The sequence below is a fragment of the Bidens hawaiensis genome, unplaced genomic scaffold (assembly GCF_021521415.1).
Source record: "Bidens hawaiensis isolate Kalapana, Puna unplaced genomic scaffold, B.hawaiensis_p1.1 tig00039516_1, whole genome shotgun sequence".
NCBI lineage: Eukaryota > Viridiplantae > Streptophyta > Magnoliopsida > Asterales > Asteraceae > Bidens > Bidens hawaiensis.
In genome coordinates, this window is record NW_027496950.1 from 46104 (window position 1) to 54536 (window position 8433).

General features: G+C 35.4%; 2 pseudogenes across 1 annotated transcript; both read left to right on the top strand.

The window, feature by feature from the left end:
• The first annotated feature begins 540 nt into the window (after positions 1-540).
• Positions 541-1830, top strand: LOC143591302 (uncharacterized; annotated as a pseudogene).
• Positions 1831-3892: 2062 nt separating this feature from the next.
• LOC143591301 (poly(A)-specific ribonuclease PARN-like) lies at positions 3893-6786 on the top strand (annotated as a pseudogene). Its single transcript, XR_013145638.1, has 5 exons — positions 3893-4406; positions 4464-4537; positions 4572-4746; positions 4829-5044; positions 6047-6786. The product of XR_013145638.1 is annotated as a poly(A)-specific ribonuclease PARN-like (transcript).
• Positions 6787-8433: the final 1647 nt, after the last annotated feature.

Genomic DNA, 8433 nt, shown 5'->3' on the forward strand with positions numbered 1-8433 from the left:
AAGACACACTCTAATTGCCATACTTCCTGTTAAAGAACAATCGGTAAAGTATGAACTAACATATATATATTATTACTTTTTATTGTGTTATTTTACAAAATAGAGACACTAAAATAATCTAGAATTAACCAAAAATAAGCATGCTCACCAAAGCAGATAGTTAGACGAGATTCTATATTTATAAATTAATTGAACTTTAGACAATATGCATGTTTATGCTTAATATGTATATAATTATGACATGAGATGCATGTATATCATGTGGATGCAAGGGTGTATCTAGTATATACGTATTATAGTACGAGTCGGCTAAAGATAATACAATACTCACAAGACGTTATCCTTGTGGCTCCTGCTTTCATCTTCATCTGATTACAATCATAATCAAGTAAGTGAATTATTTTTAAGGTTTTTATTTGTTTAGTGTTTGTTATCTAGCTTAAGAAACTCTATGTAACTTAGGCTTACTTTTTTTTTTTAGCAGACATGGCTTAGTATTGTTTGGCTCAAATAGACCCCGTGACTTATTTTATATTATAACAAAAGTAATATTATACATTCACTAGGTTATTTATTTGTCAACATGGTAGTTGAAGTTATGTTTATGGAAAACTTGATGTCGTTCCTTAGCTTATAGGATGGACAGATAGCTAGAAAACTTGCTACTTAACTGATTTTGCAATTGTGTATATACGTGTTCATGGTTGCTAGATGGATTCTAAAAAGGAGAAAGGGAAAAGAGAAAACTGGTCAAAAGAAATGGTATTAGAATTTTGTCGGTTCTTAAACAAATATATCACTAACCATGGTCGAACTTCCTCATTCAAATGGGCTTCTCTTCAGTCAGATTTTGAAAAGGTTATAAATCATAAATTTGTTAGTGACAAAGCTTTGAAGAACAAGTATGATGGTATGAGAAAAGAGTACAACCTTTGGAAGTCACTTAAGAACGGAGAGACTGGTGTAGGTTGGAATGAAAGTACCAAGCAACTTAGTTGTTCTGATGAATGGTGGAAACTAAAAATTCAGGTGACATAATATAACTCATTTAAATTTAAATACCGTATAGTATTCCAGTCATAATGATAACTAGCGGTTCACCATTATATTGTGTAGGAAAACTCAAAAGTTCTAGCAATTCAAAATAATCAACCATCTATACAACTACAAGAAGAGTGGGATCAGTTATTTGGAGATGCAGTTGCTAGTGGGGAAAATTGTGTGGCACCCTCTATGAATCCAACGACATTTAGTGAGGTGCATGTTGAGAACCTTGAGGATGACAATGTTGAGGGAGGTGATAATGAAGATGCTTATCATGTATACAAGGATACACTTTCTAATCTAGAAAACTTGGAAACTCAAGAAAATAATTTCTACGCTGAATTTTTGAATGAAGCAAGTCAACCTAATGCATCAACATCAAGCCCAAGTGAGGTAGCCAAAAAATTTGAGAAGCCTACTAAAGTAAACACTAAGCCTAAACCAGTTAAGATGAAACGTAAAGGGAGAGACTAAATGGGAGCTTCAATACTTAAAGATCATTTAACTCAAAGTAATATGAATCAACAACGTGCTCTAGAAATATTAGAATCAGATTCTTCCAAACTTAGTTAAAGTACTAAGTTTAGTATTGAAGGTGCTATAAGTGTGCTTTACCAGATGGTGGATGCAGGATTAATGGGAGAAGATGAGGAGTTGTGGTTCTTTGCAATGGACGTATTTGAAGATCCTGTGAAAAGAGAAATGTTTATAAATATGCGACATGATCATAGTAGGTTAGCGTGGCTACAACGAAAGCAAAGGCTCGCCGACTAAAGTTTTCTTTGAGGACATGTTATGAAGACATTAGTGTTTCTATGTATTTGAACTTTATTGCTTTTGGATTAATTTACTGTTTTTTTACCTTGATGTTTTAGTGCAATGACTATGGAAGTTATTTGATATCTTTTTATTTTAATTTATATTTATTCGAGAAAATTATTTACGTCTTTATATGTTAAGCTATTTATGCGTTTATGTTTTAGCTATTTATGTGTTTATATTTTAAGATGATATTGAATTAATTACCAGGGTTATTATGGATAATGAAACAAGCAAGAAGAGGCACAAATTACATTGTTATAACTTTTTGTTGGATTCAACCTATACAAGTGATCTAGTTGTTGCATACTATTATAAGCATATATACAAGGAACCATGCATGACATCATCACAAACGGGACAAGCTTGGATAATGGAAGTTTTAAATGGCAATCCTATATGCTGTGTAAATGCATTCAGAATGCATCCAAACGTGTTTATGAAATTATGTAGAGAGCTGAATCAAACTATGGATTACAGTCGATTGATAGAATGTCAACTTTTGAGAAGGTGTGGATATTTTTGTATATATTGGCATTGGGTTTATCTAACAGGGATGTTGGGGAGCGTTTTCAACGTTCTGGGGAGACTATTAGTAGAGCATTTCATGAAGTTTTAGAGGCAATAGCCGGTAGAGATAAAGGTTTTCAAGGTCTAGCACACGACATTATAAGACCAAAAGATCCAACTTTTCAATTTGTACCACCTCAAATATTGAACGACAATAGATACATGCCATATTTCAAGGTATTAAATTGATTAATGCCACTCATGCTTGTGTATTTTGTTACTTAACTAATTTCAAATTATATTTAGGATTGTATTGGATGTATTGACGGTACACACATAGGGGCCTGCATTCCAGAGAGTCAACAACTACCTTATATTGCTAGAAAAGGGGTGCCAACTTTCAACGTAATGGCAACATGTGATTTTGATATGTGTTTCACATTCGTATCGATCGGATGGGAGGGATCAGCACATGACACACGTGTTTTTATTAACGCGACCCAAAATAGTAAATTCAACTTCCCACACCCACCTGAAGGTAATATTTGGAACTGTTTACATATATATTTGGAATTGTTTTATTTAACTCTTTAATAAATTTCTAACGCCTTTTGTTTCTTAACTCCTTTATCAGGTATATATTATTTGGTTGATAAAGGATATCCAGGCAGAAATGGATACCTTGTTCCATATTCCAAGACAAGATATCATCAATCTCAATTTCAAAGAGAGCCCCCGAATAATATGCAAGAAGCTTTCAACCGTTCACATTCATCTTTACGAAGTTATATTGAAAGGTCATTTGGAATTTTGAAGAAACGGTTTAAGATGCTTGGTACAATGCCCAAGTATAGCGTGCAAACATAAATTGATGTTATCATGGCTACATTTGCATTGCATAACTATATACGTAATTCTTAAGAAGATATCATGTTTACTACAATGGAGCAACATCCAAACTACATACCACGAGATGAACTGGATGATGTTAGTAACCATGGCACAAACACGAGCGGTCTATTTGAAGGAACAACGAATGAGATGAAACATGTTCGCAACAATCTTGCTACTTTGATATGGAATGCACGACATTAATGAGTTAATAGTATTATATTATGGTCTTGACTCTTTTTGAATGACTATGTTTTATTTAATTGAAAAAGATCATGTTTTATTTATTTGTGAAAGAACACACACACACACACATATATATATATATATATGTGTATATATATATATATATGTGTGTGTGTGTGTGTTTGTGATTACATTTAGTATTATGTTTTTTTAGTTATGTCCATTTTGATCATTTTATACATTTTATATAAAGCTATAGCTACTCTACCAAACACCTAAATATATCTAAAAAGCTACAGCTACCAATTTTCAGCCACCAGCTATTTTTACCAAACGTACCCTAAAGCTAGAATTTCTTAAAATCTTTTAGCCAAACATAGCCTATGTTTCTTAAACCACCCAACTCCCCTAAATAAAACCACCTTGTTTATTCTGCAGTAGTTGATTGATGCCGCCGTTTCCAATGTCACAGAGGCGGTTCCAGTGCACTCAAACATCCAACTTCACCAATCGCCTATGGGCGATCAAACAGGTCACCAGGTCCAACTTCCCAGAGTCACTCGACCAAATCAATACCCACATCTCCAACTCCGACTTCGTGGCCGTTTCACTCCAAACCACCGGGGCTCACTCCTCCACGTGGCACCGGCTTCTCCCGTTCGACACCTCTGAGACCGCCTACCTCAAGGCCAAACACGCCGCCGAGAGGTTTCAGATTCTTCAGCTCGCCGTTTGCCCGGTCTCCCTTAGTACGGCTCACCCGTTAGTCTTTATTCATTGACTGACTGTCAGAATATTATTTCCATCCTCATTGATTCATGACTATACTCATTTGTTCCCGAGGGATGAACTGAAAATAGGAACACCTTGTTACAGCTTTTCATGCCAGCCATCTTATTTACCTTCTATGGCTCAACAAGATTTTGATTTTGATTTCAATCTCTGCATATACGATGGTACTTGTAATTTCCCACGCTCTCTCTTTTTTATACTCTACTCTTCTTCACTTTAAGGTATCTCATACCTGTCTAGAGCACAGGAATCAGCAGCAAAACATCAGATACTGAATCCGCTTTCAACTGCTAAAGTATTCTAACCACAGCGACGAAAAAAGAACTTAACTCTTAATTAAAAGTTGGGATTTCAACGCGTTTAGTAGTCCACATTTTTTGCTGTTGCAGAAAGATCTTAAAAACATGGAAGAGGAACAAAGTAAGCGTATTCGTGGCTTTCGAGAAGTAATCGATTTGATTTCCACTTCTCAGAAACCTGTTGTTGTTCACAACTCTCTTAACGGTTTGCTTTATACTTAAAATGTTATTACGTTGTTCTGAATCTTGTATCGAATGAATGTAACTGTTTGTCTTGTTTTATGCAGATTTTACATTTATTCTTTCCAAATTCATATCTCCGCTTCCGCCTACAGTGGATGAGTTCAAAAGCTCGTTGCATACGGTTTTTCATGATATACGTGACATTAATAATCTAATGAAGGATATGGGCCCGTTTAATAAATACACTAACTTACCTGCGGCTATTTCCTACTTGAAAAGACACTTCTTTGCGCCTGTAGAAATTGAGATACCTCAAAAAGGTCAGTCAAACATTCAGTATAATATGTATGTAAAATGCTCACTGATTTCTTCAGTCCCCAAAAAAAATGTATATATTTGATTTTTGAGCATCAAACACATTAATTCTTAGTGATATGAAGTTTTATGACCTTAAAACTAGAGGTGTAAACGAGCCGAGCTGAACCAAGCTTGAGCTTGACTAGGCTCGAGCTCGGCTCGTTTAACTTACTTGAGCTCGAGCTCGAGCTCGGCCTGTTTTAAGCTCTATTTCTAAAGCTCAACCTCGGCTCACGAGTAGTTTTTTAAACTCCAGCTCGGCTCGTTTCTAGTACTATTTCTATACCTCAAGCTCGGCCTGTTTATAGAGTTTCGACTCCTAAGTAGTTTTTCAAGCTCTTGCTCGGCTCATTTCGAGCTCTGCTTCTTAAGCTCAAGCTCGGTTTGCTTTAAGCTTTATTTCTAAAGCTCAAGCTCAACTTGTGAGTGGTTTTTCAAGCTCGAGCTCGGTTATTATTTAATAATTAATTCATGCACTTCTATAATTATAGTATATAATTTAGTTATAATTTTTATGTATAGCATAATATATATTATTTAGTTATTTTTATCATTGTTTTTTACATAATAATAATAGTTTTATATAAATACATGTTGAATATGTTAATAAAAATTGTATAAATAATAGGATCAGTGAAGCTCGGGCTCGTTTATTAAACAAGCTTTTTTTAGGCTTGGGTCGAGCTTTGTAAGCTTGGCTTGATTCCAGCTTTTAGCGAGCTGATCTCGTGTTGCTAACAAGCGGCATGGTTCATATACGCCCTAACTAAAATCATTTAAAACTTGAATTTGAATCTATAAATCCCATGATAGATTATTAGTAACCAATATAACTAAATTATGGAGGGGTGATTTACTTTAAATGAAGTTTTATTATTCTAAGACCTTTCAGCCCAAACCCTTCTTGGCTTCTTGCAACCCGCCTATCTATTTGTTACTGTCTTAAACATTCCCATGTTTGACAGCTAGCGCAGAGGAACACAAGAATCACGGGCATAACGTTGTGAGAATAAGCGAGTTGTTTGCTAAATTATGCGTTATTCTAAAAGCCACTCCAGAAACCCAACACCACAATCTTGAAAACCCTTTACTTAAACCTTACTCAAACGTGCTTAATTTGGGTTCCACCGAACAAAGCGATGACATCAGCATATGGACTCACAATCCAAAACAAATCAGCATCAACAATCTGGTTTTCTTGTGGGGTTTCAGAAGCAACACATCTGCTGGAAAACTGAAAACCATGCTTCGCAAGTCCCATGATGTTTTGTCTGAAGATGATGTCTTTGATGTCCGGTTGGTTGACAAGAATTGTGCGGTTGTGGTGTTTTGGAACAATGAGCTTTCAGAATGGTTTCTTGATGCTATTGGCTATGGAGACGGGCTCCGGGAACTGGCGGCGGAGGGACTGATGGCGGCAGGATACGACGCCTATATAAAAGCGTGTAAATCTGAGATTTTGGGGGCTGATTTGGCGACTTCGTTGGCGGAATTTGATCGGGCATCAAGGGATCATGTTGAGGAGTCTGAAGTATGTTGGAATAGTGAGTTGATGATCAACTTTGATGATCTTTGAATATTTTGGTAGAATGATTTAAGTTAGTAGTGGTTGATTTTGGATTTTGATACGAGGCAACATTCTTGTGTATTGTTAATTATGGTGTTTGTTATATGCTGTTAAAAGTGTAGCTTGATAATGAAAATAATCGAGAAATTAGTGAAGTGGGTTAGTTTTTTATATAGAACAAATGATATTCATGTACTGAAGTTCTTCAAAAAATTTCTTAAATCAATTCCAAAAGGATGCTAATTTGTATGGTCATATGGAAAAAAAACTTGGAAAGTGAAAATAATTTAAGGTAGAAGAAAATGCTGACAAACACATGTCGTTTTAAATTAAGCCAAGAGAATTATGTTACAAGCGAAAACATAAAGCCTAAAAAATTTGGCAATAAGCAAGATAGGGTTAGCTACCCCAACCATTTATTATTAGTTCATTACACAGTTAAATCGCACAAGTGTATAGGTGTTGAAGGAATATCATAATGAACATCATTGCCGAAAAGATTTATCAAACGCTACATGAAAATGGAATTTTATTAGCTATTTGACTTTGACTATATACATACTAGTATTGTTTTAAAGTTTAAACACCATATTGGTTTATCAAACCATCAAAGTAGCTTAATGTTGTTCTGCTTGTAACTCAAATCAAGGTTTTATCTTTCAAACAAACCACCCTTCTTTAATTCTTTACAAACACTTTTCCTTATAAACATGAATTTTAGCTGGAAAAACTTGTAATTCTCTAATCTATTACTAATATCAGAGGTGTGCGAAACCGGTTTAGATTATAAACCGAATTGGCTTGGTCAACAAGGTTATATAAATCGGTCTGTAAAAAACCGGCCGGGTTATAAACCGTTTAGAATGAAAAATGTTCGAACCTATCAATCGATTCGGTTTCGCTTATAAACCAGTTAGAAACCACTTTTTTTGGCATGTTTTTCAAATCGGTTCAAGTCCAAAACTGGTTTAAGTGAATGCAACTACAAACTAGTAAACGAACCTGCGAGTTGGGTCGGGTCCAAATTGGTTCTTCGCTAACTGGTTCTTTTGATGAACTGGCATGGGTGAGTAATCGGTTTACCGGCCCAAATCGTTTTCCCCCTTTTACATCTCTACTATTATGGGGTGTTTGGGATTCCTTATTTTACCTTCTTATGACTTATATAAGTCATAAGTTACAAAGTTGTAACTTATTACTTATACACTTACAAAGTTTAACTTTTTCAAACACCTTATAACTTATACGTTATAAGTCAAAAGAAAATAAAGTAAGCAATCCCAAACACCCCTTATAAGGTCTAAAACCACTAGACACCATATAAAACGTAACCCAATCAAGGAGACAAACTGCCCCGAAACTAGAGGTGCACAAATCGGGTTTTTTAAATATCTGGTTCCAGGTAATGAACCGGGTTCGAGTATGCCGGGTATTGGAAAATCGGGTACTGGCATTACCCGAGTCGGGTTCGGGTATGAACGGGTGTTGGAAAATCAGGTATTGCCATACCAGAGTCGGGTTCGGGTATTGTCTCTAAAAACCATACCCTATGCATCGGGTTCGGGTCAGGTATAAAACCAGTATTCTAAAACCGAGTATTTAAATACTCTATTTCAGGTATCTAAAGAAACCTTATTTTCGGGGTTTTTTCAGGCATTTTTCGAGTATAGATTGGATTTTTTAAGGGGTTGCGCTATTAAAAAGTATTTTTCGGATAATTTTGGGTATAGATCGGGTATTGGTAAAATTCAGTATCGGGTTTTGGAAAACCGGGTTCAGATTTTC